The sequence below is a fragment of the Condylura cristata genome, unplaced genomic scaffold, assembly GCF_000260355.1.
Source record: "Condylura cristata isolate star-nosed mole 26May11 unplaced genomic scaffold, ConCri1.0 scaffold00030, whole genome shotgun sequence".
Taxonomy (NCBI): domain Eukaryota; kingdom Metazoa; phylum Chordata; class Mammalia; order Eulipotyphla; family Talpidae; genus Condylura; species Condylura cristata.
The window spans coordinates 7,237,965-7,253,657 of NW_004567131.1; the positions used below are offsets into that span (position 1 = coordinate 7,237,965).

Genomic DNA, 15,693 nt, shown 5'->3' on the forward strand with positions numbered 1-15,693 from the left:
TGCTGTGCTTTAACCCGCTGCGCCACCAAGGAGGGCCTGATGGGTTCTGTTTTTTAATCCATCCTGCAACTCTGTGTCTTTTAACTGATGAGTTTATGCCATTTACATTTAGAGGTAATATTGATATACTGGCACATACATTTGCCATTATGGTCCTTCTGTATTTTTATTCTTTGTTTTGAACTGTTCTTGTTCATTCTTCTGTTGGATTTGGTTTGAAGGCTTCTTGTAGTTTTTGGAGTGGGGGTTTAGTCTTGACGAAATTGTGGAGTTTCTGTTTGTCTGAGAATGTCCTTATTCTTTCTTCGTAGAGGAAGGAGGGCTTCTCAGGGTAGAGTATTCTTCATTGGCATTTAATGCTTTGGAGTTTGTTGAGTATGTCCCTCCACTCTCTTTTTGCCTGTAGTGTTTCTTCATAAGTCTGATGTCATCTGGATCCTTTTCCCTTTGTAGGTTATTTGTTTCTTCCCTCTTGTCATTCTCATTATCTTTTCCTTGTGCTATAATCTTGGAAATTTTATTATAATATATCTTGCTGTTTTTCTCCTCTCATCATGGTAGTTTGGGGTTCTTCTTGGTTTTTGGATGTCTACTTTCATCTCCTTTTCAAATTAGGGAAGTTCTCTTCTATTATCTCTATGAATATTTTCTCTATTCCTTGGCCTTTCTCTTTGCCTTCTGGGATACCTATAACTCTGATGTTTCCTTTCCTAATGGTGTTAGATAGCTCTTGAAGTGTTTGTTCATTCCTTTGCCTTTTTACTTCTCTTTCTTTTTCTTTTTAATTCTCTTTGTTTCTGTGTCTTCGAGGGTGCTGATTTGTTCTTCCATTTCATCTATTTTGTTTTCATTACTTTTCCCAGCACTCATTTTCTTTCTTCAGTTTGTTGATTGCTTGTCTCGTATTTTTTTCATTTCTTTCATTCATTTCCTTGTTTGCATTCTTCAACTCCTGGATGGCTTGCCTCATTTCAGTTTGTTTATCATGATGATTCTGAATTCTTTATCTGGTAGGTTGAACAGTTCTTCAATTTCTTTGGTAGTTTCTGTTGACTGATCTTTTTGTGGTGAATTTTCCCCCTATGGACTTGCTTGAGTATTTGTTTGTCTTCTTTTCCCTGAGTTTTAACTATAAATCAGTGACTTCCTACGTTAATTTTTATTTCTATCAGTTTTTGTCTTGGTTTGTATGTTGATGTTTTAATTGTTATCAAATCTCAATTGAGGTATATCTTTTGCTAGAATAACAGTAACTTTCTAATTCATGCCTGTTACTGAGTTTTAGCTGACATTAATTTTGGTTATGTTCTTTTATATATATATATATATATATATATATATATATATATATATATATATATATACATTTCTTATATTTATCCTATTTGTCACTTCTTTTAGATATATTTCCTAAAGTGGAGCATAATTGGATTTCATTTTTTAATTTAATGAGAACCTTTGTCTTATAAGAATTTTACGCATTTATATTTATTGTAAAAATCAATCTAACTGGTTTCTTCATTAATCTTTTTATAGCTTTCTTTTGAAAGTGCTTATGAATGAGAAATGTAATAGGGTTTTACTTATTTGTTTGTCAGTTCTCATTACTATGCCCAGATATTTTTTAATCTCAGATTTATATTAATCTGTAATTTTAAAGTAATTTACATATTTATTTCATCAATTTTCTATGTGCATAAAAATCATGAAAGCCCTAAGACTGTAACAGCTTTAAATATATTGTCTCTTTTTCTAAGTATGTGAGTCATTGAAATAGACATTTTTGTCTTACTGCATTATTTTTGTCATCTTTTTCCATATTACATCTTTAAAAGACACTCTTTCTTTTCCCTGTTCCCCAACTTCAGAACATTTCTCTACTCATGAAAACAAATCAAAGTTGAGGTTAAAGTATCAAATCTTTTATTTACTACTTGCTAAAGTATAGAATTCAGAGTGTTTGAAATTATTGGATTAATGGCTTTTATGGTAATAGATAGGGGAATATTAGCAGTTATTTACTAGTAAGCTTGTTTTCTGAGTTACTATATCAGGTAACACTGAATGTGGCATTTCTATTCTTCTTGTATTTTCAGAAACAGAAGCTGTCCTCTTGCTGCTTTTTAACCTCAGATAGGCTTTATCCCTATCCATATGCACCTGGAGTATCAGCTCCATTTTCTCTATAATAAGTGTATTTGTATTTGAGGCTTTCCCAGTTTTTTTTTTTCAAAACATGTTTTGTTTTAGGACTGTTTAAGCAAGTGAATGTTAGAGGACTCAGTACCTTGTTTTGGAAGCAGTATGGAAGAAAGAAACCTGTACCAGTTGCTAGGAATAATATCTTTAAGAAAACAATGATGTTGCTAAGTTATTTTTAGAGATGGCAATCTTATTTCTCTCTCTCTCTCTCTCTTTTTTTTCTTAGCAGATAATTATATAGCTGGACTATGAAGATGTAAAGAATGAAGTGGAATTTAGCACCACCTCTCCAGGTTTGTGGGTCAGGCTGAAGTTCTTGGCAAGAGACTCATTTAAGTGTAATATATAGAAAACATGGACTGAGGAGGCAGGAAGACATTTGTTCTAGCTTTGGTTGTTTTCCTTTGTGACCATGACAAACCATTCAAGTTTTCAGGGCTTTGGGCTAGATTTGTTAAATGAGGAAGATAACTTTCTTTTTACTTTTCAAATTCCCTGGCTGACCAGGACATCAGAGATAGCAAGGAAGTTTCCATTTGACAGCATTTTTTACTTTTAATTTCATTAGAGCAAAATATCGACTTAATTTTATATTGTAAAGTTAAGAGGAATAAGTCCTTATCTTCCTACTTTGAATAAGACAAATTAGAAGAAAGGATCATATATGACTTAACATTATTAAAGTGGCACATCTTGTGGTGGAGTATCCCAGTCATGATACTTGAAGTAATCTGGCAGTGGAAGGACACAGAGGAATGTTAAATCACCATATTTCCCTCAGAAAGTGAGATATTTGTCTAGTTTTCCAGAAGGCTATGTGAGATATGTGAGATATTTGTCTAGTCTTCCAGAAGGCTATTACTTTTTCCATTGTGATCTGTGCATGTATTGAGATAGAAGATGTTGGGAGGTAGGCCCTCGGACAGCAAATATAAAGTCACACTGAAGATCTTTTACTCTTGAGCATGTGATGATTAGAAGACAGCCAGCACTAAATTCATATTTCATATGATCAACACAAAGATGCTACCCAAACTGGCTTTTTGTCATAACTGAACTGGGTATTACCATAAGCAGGAGGGGCAGATAGAATTTTCAGTTAATAATCGTGTCACAATTGTGGAAGAGTTAGGAAACAGTGTGACTGAGTAAGATATGAACAGTAGTCAGAGGTTGACTCTTTGAAGAAATGCTTTGTTCTGGCTAGATTCTGGAGAAAGAGACCTTGACAAAGGCTCCACCCAGAGCATCATTGAAAAGATCATACAGTTGACACAGAGTTTGCTTCTCTTCATTGAGGCATCACTTTGAGGACTAGAAAATCATTGTTTCCCATTTTATCAAGAGTTTCTAGGGAAAACAAGAAAATTGTTTCAGAAAGGGATTTTTAGTAAATACATTTTGTGAATATATCCAAATAAAATCTAAAACAAAATAGAGATTTAGATAAAAAATATAATGTGATAAGCTATTATTTACTTCTGTTATTGATAGACCCACTATGGACGTGGATATCAACATTCAGTAGCTTCTACCTTTAGAAACGTGAGTGAGGTAGACAGATAGACGACTACTATTTATGCCTCGAATTTATGTTTCATTTGATTTTAATAGAGAATCTGCTCTGTACAAGGCATAGTACTGGATGTTGAGAATATAAAATTAGAGTCCTTGTTCTCAAGACATTTATTCTCTAAACGACAAATAAGTAGCATGGTGGAAGATTGGAGAGAATAAGGCATTAGACTGCTCAGGAAGGAATGATTCAGGTGACTTAGTTCTAAAATAGAACTAGGCACTCTCAAGGAAACCTGTTCTTTCAGTGGTTGTGAATGTTCTGTTCTAAGACCTGTGTGTTTCTGATGTTAAGGATTATAATAATAGCCAAGAATTACACAGTGCTTTTCTCTGTAAAATGTATAGTTCTAGCACATTATATGTAACAATTCATATAATCCTTATAATTACCCTCCAAGGTAGGTATTAATAGAAACCTAGAAGCTGAGGCCCAGTAATTTGACCAATAACAACTTGGTATGTGGTGGATCTGGAACATGGCATTAACCATTTCTAGAATTAGGAAGTGTTAGGTTAAGGCTTATAGAATTAATATAGTCAGCTAATGGAGGAACCATTGCTGTATGTTTTTGTAGGTACAGTAGTTTAATATTTAGGGGTCCATAACTGAGCATCTGGGAGAAAGAAAATTGTCAGTACACGTGGTACTCATTTTCCGGAAATAAAGCTACATGTTATTATAATCATTATTAGAATTGCCTTAAAGTTATACTAGCTGCAATTATAACAAAAATTTCTTTGAAATTATAGAAACATATCTTTTTGACAAAAACAGTTTCCCATGAATTTACATAAAGGAACATCCTTAACTTTAAATATATCTAAAAGAGATTACATAAGCACCCACAATAACTGAATCCCATAGCTCTTTGCAGTAGAGATTTCCTTTTAGCTCAGTGTCCTCCTGATTAAGTAAAAGGTGCTTTTATTGGTTTTCTTGCATTGAAATGTTGTTTTTTTTTGTACAGCACTAGACACCTTCAATTTGTAAGCTGGATTTGTAAATTGAAGGCTCAAGTAGGCTGGGTCTGTGGTACATGTGGCTTACTCCATTCTTGAGCCACAGGAGTTCCTGCTATTTGCTGTTACAGAAGATTAACAAGAACTTTTGTGGCCTGGTTTGCCTGTAGTGTATATGCTCAACTGTAGATTACCTGAAAGAAAAGAATGGGATGAAAATGTGAGAAGTTATAGTTGTAAACTAGAAGGGAAATCAGAATTTTGAAACCAGCATCAGGATAGTACAGACAACAACTGGAAATTGGGAAGAGCCTTGGTGGAGAGGTTTTTAATTATGGCAACACTCAAAACATTTGAAATTATTGTGATAATTTTAGATGGACAACCTTTTAGCCAGAGATTCAATTTTATCTGTGTGGTTTATTAAATGTATACATGAACAAAAATTAAAGTAAAAGATGATCTTTGAATGTTAAACTGTTTTTGAGCTATGACATCCTGGACTTTGCAATTGGTAAAAGACATTGAGTGATTTTAAAACTTGTTAAAATTGTGATGAGGGCCTCCCCCCATTCCTCTTGTATTAGTAGGTATTTTTGATATAGAGTTAGGACTCTCATTAGGAAGATTAATATGTATACTGTAATGCTTGAATGTTATTATTAAATGAAAAAAAAAGAGGCTTTATCCCTCATTTGGACATATTAGCCACAAATAAAAGTAAATTTTTCATGTAATACTTTAATTAACTATGAAATTAAATTCATTAAAAGAGTACTTTGTCTATTGTTTTTAAAAGCATTAATTTTACTTACAGAGGGAATACATACTTTTTAAAAAACAAATCAAAGTTCTCTTTGAACAGCACTGCCCCATCTTTTCAGAGGTCATCACAGTACTATTTATCTTCATATCTTTTCTCAATATTTATGTATGTATATTTGTAAGCATAGAAACAAATACATTTTATGTAGATGTTACAAAATAGCTAACAGTGTACTGCCTGGTTAATTATAAATATGGCCTTTCATTATATGTTATGTTTGTAAAAGTACAGTAATGTTACCAATAGTGACAATTATTGAGTAGTTACTAATTGCTAGGTATGATGTTTAGCATTTTTCATATAATAATAATTTAGTCTCATATCTTTAGAAATGAGTGAAAATAGTTGATTTTATGTAGGAGATTAACATTCTTTAGTAAGACTTCAAAAATAAAATATATAGGATGATTTTAAACAGTGATAGGAATATAGCATTTAGTTTAATTTACTTATTCTTATATAGCTGGCCTTTCTCTACCAAATCCCTGGAGATAGTGTCTGTAAGTCTAGGAGGCTGGGTCTATAAGGGCCACTCCTGCTTACCTTTTAGGAATGAGGAGGGGTACTGTGAGTTATATTTGACACGTTCTAAATGAAGAACAATCCCAGATATTTTTGTAGCAGTTAATAGACTTGAAAACCCCTGCTGCTGATGATTTCCTTATTGGGGAGGACAGTTATAAGACCTAGGTAGAAGGAAATTGTTTGTGAAAAATGCTTTTCATTGCACTCATAGTTATAATGGTCTGAGGAAATAAATATTGCTGCAATGGGAACTCAGGTTTTTTTTTTTTTATATAATATAATTGTTTATTTTTACATCATTTTGTGCATGTTTCCATCTCGGTTGTAATCCCTTTGGGCTTCCCATCACCAAATCACCCATGTGGCATCACTAAAGTCCAGTGCATTTCCCTCCCCCCACTGTTTTTGACCCCATTCTTCACTCCACCCCCATAAATTGTTTCTGGTATATAACTGTTCAATATTATTATTATTATTATTTTCTCACCTGGCCCGTTATACTCCTGCTATGAGTGAAATCATTCAGTATTTTTCCTTTTCTTTCTGGCTTATCTCACTAAGCATGATCTTTTCCAACTCCATTCATGTTGCTGCAGAGGACATGTTTTTTTTTTTTGGTTGCTGAGTAATATTCCACTGTGTATATATATCACATCTTTTTAATATAGTCATCCATTTTTTGGCATTTGGGCTGTTTCCATGTTTTTACAATTGTAAATAAAGCAGCAATAAACATGGGGGTACAGGTATCTTTTTCAACCAATGTTTTTGTGTCTTTTGGGTAGGTACCTAGCAGTGGGATTGCTGGGTCATAGGGAAGCTCCATGTTTAGCAGTTTGAGGAACCTCCAAACAGTTTTCCATAGTGGTTGTACTATTTTGCATTCCCACCAGCAGTGCAGGAGAGGGGAACTCAGGATTTTTATGGGACTTGATATAAAGAGAGTGACATTGGTGGGTTGAAAGAAAAAACATTGTGTTTATGTCCTGGCTGTGGAGTTTGGATGAAGATTTTCAAATAGCTGCTTAACTAGTTGAGTGATTTCTACAAAGCCATGTTATACTGTTTTCAAACAAATGATAATAAGAGCTACTTCATAAAGTTGTGAGATTGAAATTACATAAAGTATTTTATTTATGGCAACGTGCTGTGCAGATATGCAAATATAGGATGATATTCTTAGTAGTTTCTTTGTCACAACTCTTGTCAAGGTCTTTCACAGTTTGCCTGTTTTACTGTTGCTACTTTATTGAAGACTTAACCTGTTTGCTTGCAACTTTTCGTACTTGAGAAAGGTACTATATTAAGGCTCTGTTACTTTCAGAGTCAAAAAAGAGACCTTATTGCTGAATCATTTCACAAATATTGAAGTCAGTATTTCCCCAGTCCTAATGCAAGAATTGAAAAGATCAGCTGTAGTAACTCAATGAGAGAAGATATGCTGAAGGTCCTGATAAATACCATTTTAATGTCATCAGTGCATTGACACTGGTAGGCATTTTTGACCTTGTTTCTTTAAGATAAAAACAAGTAAGTTATTTATATCTGTTTACTCAGAGAAGTAATTGTTAGTGAGTTTTGCTGTATTGGGCATTAAAAAAATCAAAAATAAACAAGGTTTGGTACTTTTTTGGTTATAATAGTTAAATTGCTTTGAAGTCTCAAATAGCATTTGATGAGAGTGTTTAATATATTTATGCTATAGAATAAGAGATGGCTTAAAAAATGGTTAAGCACTATAAGTAAACTCATTTCCACATAAGGTGATAACTCTATTTAATTTCCCATCTGGTGCACTTTGGGGTCCACAGTGTAGTGGGGAAACTGATACATTCTTTGAAACTCAATCAGAAGTGTAGTTTGTTATTTTGATTGTTAGTTATTTTGCTTCCTCTTGTTCTGTTAATGTTTTTCTTTATATAAATGCTGTAGCAACTTGGGATCCATGGAAAATAAACACCTAAGAGCCAGTGCTAGGAAAATTAGATACCCAGTTGTTTAAGGCAACTGTGAGATCTAAAATTTAAGTCTCACTTGTCATTTTGGCATGATACATTTATTGTATACAAACACTGTTGTGTACAGGCTATTTCTTGAAGAAGAATATGTGCTTTGGAGAAGATACATTGCTGTAAAATCATTATGTTTTATTATTCCCCTTCTGGATTGTTCTGAAAGCTAACCTTTTTTTCATTTGGTAGTGGTTTGCTTTGCCATCTCTCTATTTGCTTTCATTTACTTTTTGACCCCTGCTTTATGACAGACCATTCTCTATCCTGAAGTTATACCAGTAAAAAAAAATCTTGTTTCAAAGTGAGCTTTGAAATTCCATTCCATATCATAAGCTTACCTCATTGGGAATATCACGTTTTTCTTCATTTTGTTTTGCTACCCCGCCCAGACCCTTATTCTCTGGAGACTATGGGTTGTTTTATTTTTAATTAATGTTTTTCAGATTCATCTGTTTTTAGAGTGAGAAAATTACCTTTTACAAGATATATATATATACAAAAGTAGTATTCTTTTTGGAGATCCTAACAAAGGTCTCCAAAGGAATCTGTGATTTGCATAGTCACATTTGCTTTTTCAAATTAGTAGTTAGAAATAGTTTAACTTGCCTTGACTATAACAAGCTGCCCTTAAAAAAATCACATTCAGTTGAATTCTCTAAACTTACAGTTTAAAATTCTGAAGAAACTTTTATATAAATTAGAAAGGATGGAGTAAGAATTTGTGATTTGATTTCATGTTATTTATTATGGAAAGAATGTTTTCCCTGCAGACTGACTAGGAACAGGGCTTTTAAACATAAGCCAGGGTGGAGACCTGTTTATTTGGTCAGCATCTAAGGAGCCACGTTTTAGTACTTACAATGAGTTTGCCAACTATTCTATCCTTCCACACCCCCATGATTCTTTGGAATTTTTACTTAGGGCTTTTTTGGATAAAGCAGTAATACAGTGCATACGTGGCAGAATGGCTAAAAACTGTTATTCTAGAAGGACATGATTTTATCATGTCCTTATGAATTTATTCAGTGGTATGTGTGCTTGTGCTTGTGTTTATAAAGTGTCTTCTCCCTTTTTCTCAGTTCCCTATTCTGTTGATTTGTGTATTCCTGTAGCTGGACACAGCAGGACTTCATTTATCACAGGCGGTAGGAGGAGCTGCATAGATATGAAAGGGTTACTGTTCACATTTCCTGTGTAATTCCCTCTGATCTTACTGAGCTGTAATTCCTTTCTGATGTTAAACATTCCCAGGCTCCTATAACCTTCTAGCCTGCTTGTACTGGCCAAGTTTGTCCCAGGTGATCACGTAGACAAACCTCTTTATTTTCAAGATTGGTAACTGTTTCTTCATGAGATAGGCCAAATGCTCATTCCTTTACAATCCCAGAAATTAAAAAAAAAAATCCTTTTGTGTAAAAACAAATCGAGTAGTAACATATTAGTTTAAAAACTTGGATTTAGAAGTCATGTTTCTCAAGTTAATGGTACAGATTTTATAATCTACTGATTCCTAATTTTGTGAATTTCTAGTTGAATGGAAACTCATTTATGAAAACTTGCAATCTTCCTTCTAAAAACATACTTTTAAAATGGATTCTGATTCTACAAGTGTAAATTTTTACCTACCAACTCAGTTTTAGTTTAATTGGTAGAATACTTTAAGTTGCCTCAGATGAAAACCTCCTTAAATGAAACTGCGACATTTCTGCTCTAATTCAATTTAGCAGGTTGTAGTTCAGCATTGGGAGATAGTTGATACTTTCTACCTTTATTCTGGTCTTAAATACATGTAACAACTCATTTCTATTTGACTTTTTTTAAATACACATTTTTGTGGTTGGCAAAGGTTTTCTATTCTTGTCATTTCCCTCTGAACTTTAGAAGAAAACATTTTGCTCCTGTAAGGCATAAGTGTGTGTCAGCAGCTTTTGATGAATTGATAGGACTAGGACCAATCTGTGGCCCTTCCTGTGCCCTCACATTTCTATGCTGAGTCCTTCAATGACTGTACCTCACTGGTTTCACCATGACTCTGCTTATAATGGGCAAAAAAAAAAAAAATATGACATTCATAAATTACTTAAAAGTAGATAACCTGCTAACACTTTTATAATTTGCTTAATGAAATGCTCATATTTTCTCCTAGTGATTAATTATTCCTAGGATCATCATAAAGCATTGAATAGTATTATGAGTCAGTTAACAAATACTTATTAATGCTAATGTAAACAACATTTTGCCTGATATTATGGCTTCTACAAAGATGTGTATGCCACTGAAAGTCTCCTAGATTTTTGAGTGAATGGTATATGTACACATTAGTAAAATTAAATAACAACTTAAATTACATTCGGTATGGTTATGTGCTAAGTGATGAGGCGTGAACAAGAATCAGATAGCTTGGAGGAGGAAGAAATAATTTTGACTTGAATTAGAGAGTGACCAGAGATTTTATAGAGAAAGTTTAAAGTTGGAGTTTGAGCTATATAACATATATAAATATAGGCAGGAGTTATCACATATCCTGTTCCCAGCAGCAGTAAGAAACAACTTAAGTTTATGAAGACTTTTCTCCATTGGTGACTTTTATTTATCCTTTACGTTTTACTGAAGTGGAATTTCAAATAAGCTTTCACTGAGGATATACAATGTCTTTTAGATACCATAGAATCATTTCAGTAGCGCTTCCATATTTCTCACCCCCTTAAAATTGCAGTAGGAAGACAGAAATAAGATGTATTGATAGATCCAAATTTTCTATTTATTTTGAATTTATTGTCAACAATTTACACTGATGCAGGTAGCTGTAATCCCTTAGATAATTATAATTTCACAACAGATTTTTAATTGATCCCTTAGAGGATTTTTTAAACCATAAGGCAATCTTAAAATATTCTTTTTGAGGCCCTCCCTGGTGGCGCAGCGGGTTAAAGCACTGCACTAAGAAGCTGAAACCACCTCCGCATGAGTTCGATTTCCACCTGCCCCGGAGGTGACCACATGGCGTGGCAGACCTCTCCTGACCTGCCCGCTGCTCCCCTCAATAGTGTACGTTGTTGATCTGCCTGTTCTGCACCCCACTCTGTCTCTGGTGAAGTCTTTCGCCACCCCTGAGTCTCTGACCTGTACCCCAGTTCTGTATGCACAAAAAAATAAATATTTTTTAAAAATATTATTTTTGAATGCCTTTTATTGTTTTATAAAGCAAATTTCAAATAAGTTTATTTTGAGAAATTTATATTTACTTATTAGTTACTGTTCAAAGCAAACACTTAAATGTATTTAATTTTAAAGTGAAACTTCTAGGTTTTTTTTAAGATTTATTTTTATTTATTTATGCATACAAGAACTGGGGTGTAGGCCCAAGATGCAAGGTGGTGGGAGGATTCACCAGAGACAAAGTGGGGAGTAGAACAGGTAGTTCTACTGAAATACACTGCTGATGACAGGAGCTGTGGTTGAGGCAGGAAAGGTCTGCTGCACCATGGGGATTACCTCCCTGGCCTGGGATTGACTTCATGATAGCTTGATCGTGCTGAGATTTTAACCCCTGTGCCACCAGGCAGGCTCTCTATGATTTTATTCTTTTGTTGTTGTTCATACAACCAAAGGAAAAATAACACAGCACAGAGATAAAACCAGGTTTTTCCAACATAGTAAAGATAGACTCTTAATACAGTGTGCTGCCTCTATTTTTTTCCTTCAATCTTTTTGCCAGTAGATAATTTATATAGGCCCATCCATATATCTGAATATTCCTATTTATGCAATTGTATGAATTATTACCAATATAACTAATGTGTTTACCACACTATATTTTTATGAAGATATAGAGTCACAGCATTGTCCAGTTATTCATGATTAAGGAGTTTGATCATCTAATTTTAGAAAAAAATAGGAGCATCTCAGTGTATATTGATATTTTATGTAAACCAGTACTTTCCAAATGTATCTGGCCTGGGAAACTACCCTGCCTCCCTTTCTCCCCTCCAGCTTACTTTTTTTCTCCCTATTCATTATTCACTCATTATTTATTGCTAATATTGGTTTATAATACTGTATATGATTTAGGGGAGTAGCTTCATACCTCTCCTGGTGTGTGTGTGTGTGTGTGTATCACCATACCGAACCCAACACCAAAGCATCCATAATCCTTGCTTACAGACCATTCATTGGACACCCCCCCCCTGCTTTCCTCTTTGTTATTCAACACACCCCAGCCAGCCCTCCCCCTCAAGTCTATAGTCTCATTTCTAGGATGTGTTTTCATTTAGTTTTGTCTGTTCCTTTGTTTTGTTTATCTATATTCCTCATGTGAGTGAAATTGTCTCGTATTTGTCTTTTCTGACTTATTTTGCTTAGTGCAATACTCTCCAGACCCACCCATGTTGTCTCATATGGCAAAATTTTATCTTTTTTTTTTTTTTTTACAGCTGAGTTGTATTTTCTTTATGTGTATGTATGTGTGTATCACATTTTTCCTTTATTGTGTGAAATTTTCCTTTCTTTTTAAGGAACACATTAAAATCTCCTGTAAAACAAGTTTTAGGAATAGTCTCTGAAATTTAAACACACACATGTTATTTAGGTCTATTGCTTATGATCATTTTTCTGTTAATTTCCATCTTTTCTACAACATAAGATACAATATAAGGAAAAAGAATACTTTTTAGTTTTTTCTGGCTATTATGTTATTAGGTTTAAAGTAAAAGCCTAAGACTCTGGTTTAAAACAGAGTATGGAATTTGAGGATTTCAAGAGTTCAGACTCTCTACATTTTCTGAAAAATCAGATATTGATCAACCATAACAAAAGTTACCTGGGGGGGGGGTATGTAAATTGGAGGTAAAATGAAACTTTCACATTTTACTATAAATCTGTTTTGTTTGAAATTGTCCATTAGTGTAAATTCCTTTTGTAACCTTAAAAACAAAGAATAAACTAAGAACCTAACTAGATGACATAGCCACTTTTAAATAGGATCGTTTACTCTAAGTTTTGTAAATCTTGCTTCTTCAGCATTTTTAAATTCCTTTTGTTTAAAAAATGTACCAAAAATTCAAAACGATTTTTTTGGAAACCACCATATTACACACAGTAATAAGTCTGTTTAGATGAAATTAGTAACTCTTGCCATTGCTACTAATGGATCTTGCAAATATTTCTTTTCTTGGTGTTATTTATGTACTGTGCAAGGAACTACAACTTATTTGTCTCTGTATCTTTAGCATCTAATTTTATATAGTGCCTGGTGTCTAGTAAATACTCAGTAAATGTTTGTTGGTATGGAAATGGGTAAGATTTAATTTTAAAATTATTCCTGTGAGAAAAAATGGTTGTTATTTAAAAATCTTAAATGTGTTCTTTTGAAAGAATAAAACTATTTTGTATTTTATTAATATATAATATACTGGAAGATAGCATTTACTAGTCAACAAAATATAAAATTAAATTTAAAATAAGTGAATAGATAAAAAAAGTAAGAGGACTCGTTTGCCTCCCAGTTTCAAGCCAGTATAAAGTGGTAGTAACTAAGATCACATGGCACTGACATTTAGGATAAACACATAGATCAATAGAATGGAATTAAAGGTTCAGAAATAAGCTTTCCTATTTCTAATTCATTGATTTTAGCTCCTTAACAAAGCTGCTGAAATCATTCAATAGAAAAATAATTATTTTTTAAACAAATGATTCTGGGAAAATTGGATACACATATGCAAAAAAAAATTGAACTTCTAAGTCAGTTTTATACAAAAATTAATGCAAAAATAATTATGGACTTAAAATATGACTTGAATTAGGCAGAGTTCTTAAATATAACACCAAAAACATAAGATTTGAGAAAAAATTTATATTTGACTTCATTTAAATAAAAAACTTCTGTGCTTAAAGGGCATTGTTAAAAAATATCATTAAAATGAAAAGATGCCTTACTTATATTTGCCCATTATGTCTCTGACAAGGGGCTAATATTGAAGATCTACAAAGAACTCACACAACTCAACTAAAGCCAAATCAGAAGTGAGCACAGAGCTAGACATTTCTCCAAAAAGATATACAGATGGCTAATAGGTACATGAAGAAATGTTCATCAGTGCTTTTTATTAGGGAAATGCAGTTAAAAACCACAATGAGATACCATGTAACACCAAAGAGAAAGGCCTATAGGAAAAACAAAACAAACTCAAAAAGTAAACACCCAAAAACAACAGAAATTAGTGAAGGGACCCTTGGACATTGCTTTTGAGGATATAGACTGGTCCAACTCCTATGGAAAACATAGGAATATGTGAAAGAAATCTACCTACCATTTTGGAAGTTTTGGGATGTAGGTTGAAATTTTTATCTTAGGTTCATAAATCACAATTTAAATAATGTCAGTCTGATAGTTCTTCATGTAACTCTTTTACGGTTATTAAGGTATAGTAATTGACTCCAAAAGTTACCTATAAATTCTTCAGTTTTACTATTTTCAGTACTTTTGTATTCATATAAAATCAAATGCCATGTCTTGTCCAATGTATAAGTTTGAACTTTAGAAAACATCTGCTAAATCATCACTTCAGGTAAATCTCACATCCATTTTAGCACAGCTTAAGATTGATTTAAAATGCAAAGAATTAAGTCCTCTGCCTTAGATGATTTCAGAGTCCTAAGCTTCTCGAAATATTTTAGTCACTTGTATAGTCAATCAGTGATATCAGAAAATAGTGGAAAGATTATTTATTAAATTTCATGTGCTTCATAAAAATTTTTAAACTTATGCTTTTATTTTTAAAATGATACTAACACCTCAAATTATTTTATTTGTATTAAGACCAATTATCAAATCCCAACTATATGTCAATGTTTTTTTTAAAAGTTTTATTGTAATATTTTTTCAGTTATTTTAGAAATGATTTATAAGTACTTTATTATTAAGGTTGACCTATCAACCTTAATATTATCTATTTTTTCAAAATTATAACTTTAAAAGATCTGCTATTATATATTTTTTCTGAATGGTCTCCCTATTATCTTCTTTCACTCTATATTCTGCTGTCAAATTCTGCTTGTAGAATCACTTGTAAAATGATTTTTAAATCCTTTAAAGGCTCCTAGTCACTTTTGGATGTAGACTATACTCCTTTGCGTGAAATTCAAAGCCCTCTACCAAGCTTTTAAAATTATTCTCAACTTTAGTCAACTGAATTCTTTCCTATGCTCTGAACTCTTCATTGTTCTTCATATCTCTGTGTCTTGACTTAACCTGTTGATATTTTTATATGATGACCTCTGCTCCCTCTCCTTTTACTACTTCCTCTGCCTGTTAAATCCCGAGCAAGCCCTCAGACTCAACATAGGTCCAAGCTCCTTTATGAAGCTTCCACTTACCTCTCCAGTAAGAAGTACTCATTCTCCCTGTCTCTGCTGACTTTATCTAATATTTTTTAATAATCACTATTATAGCACATTCTACCTGCAGCTTTATTATTTTTGTTTATGTCTGTCCGATATTCTATCTTTGTATTGGTCTATAAATTCAAAGGTCTTCTTTGTCTTTATTTTTGTCTTAAAAATTCAGTATTGTATTTAATAGTGCTCAGT

General features: G+C 33.0%; 1 protein-coding gene across 2 annotated transcripts in view; it reads left to right on the plus strand.

Moving 5' to 3' along the window:
• The window catches only part of ZNF438 (zinc finger protein 438), a 145,915-nt gene that overhangs the window by 49,327 nt on the left and 80,895 nt on the right, over nt 1-15,693 (plus strand). Inside the window, exon 3 of one of the 2 annotated variants that reach the window (XM_012731427.1) lies at nt 2,429-2,495. The exons of the other annotated variant lie outside the window; for it this stretch is intronic. The gene's annotated coding sequence lies outside the window, so the exon portion shown is untranslated. The remainder of the gene's footprint in view (nt 1-2,428; nt 2,496-15,693) is intronic. 2 annotated transcript variants of the gene reach the window in all.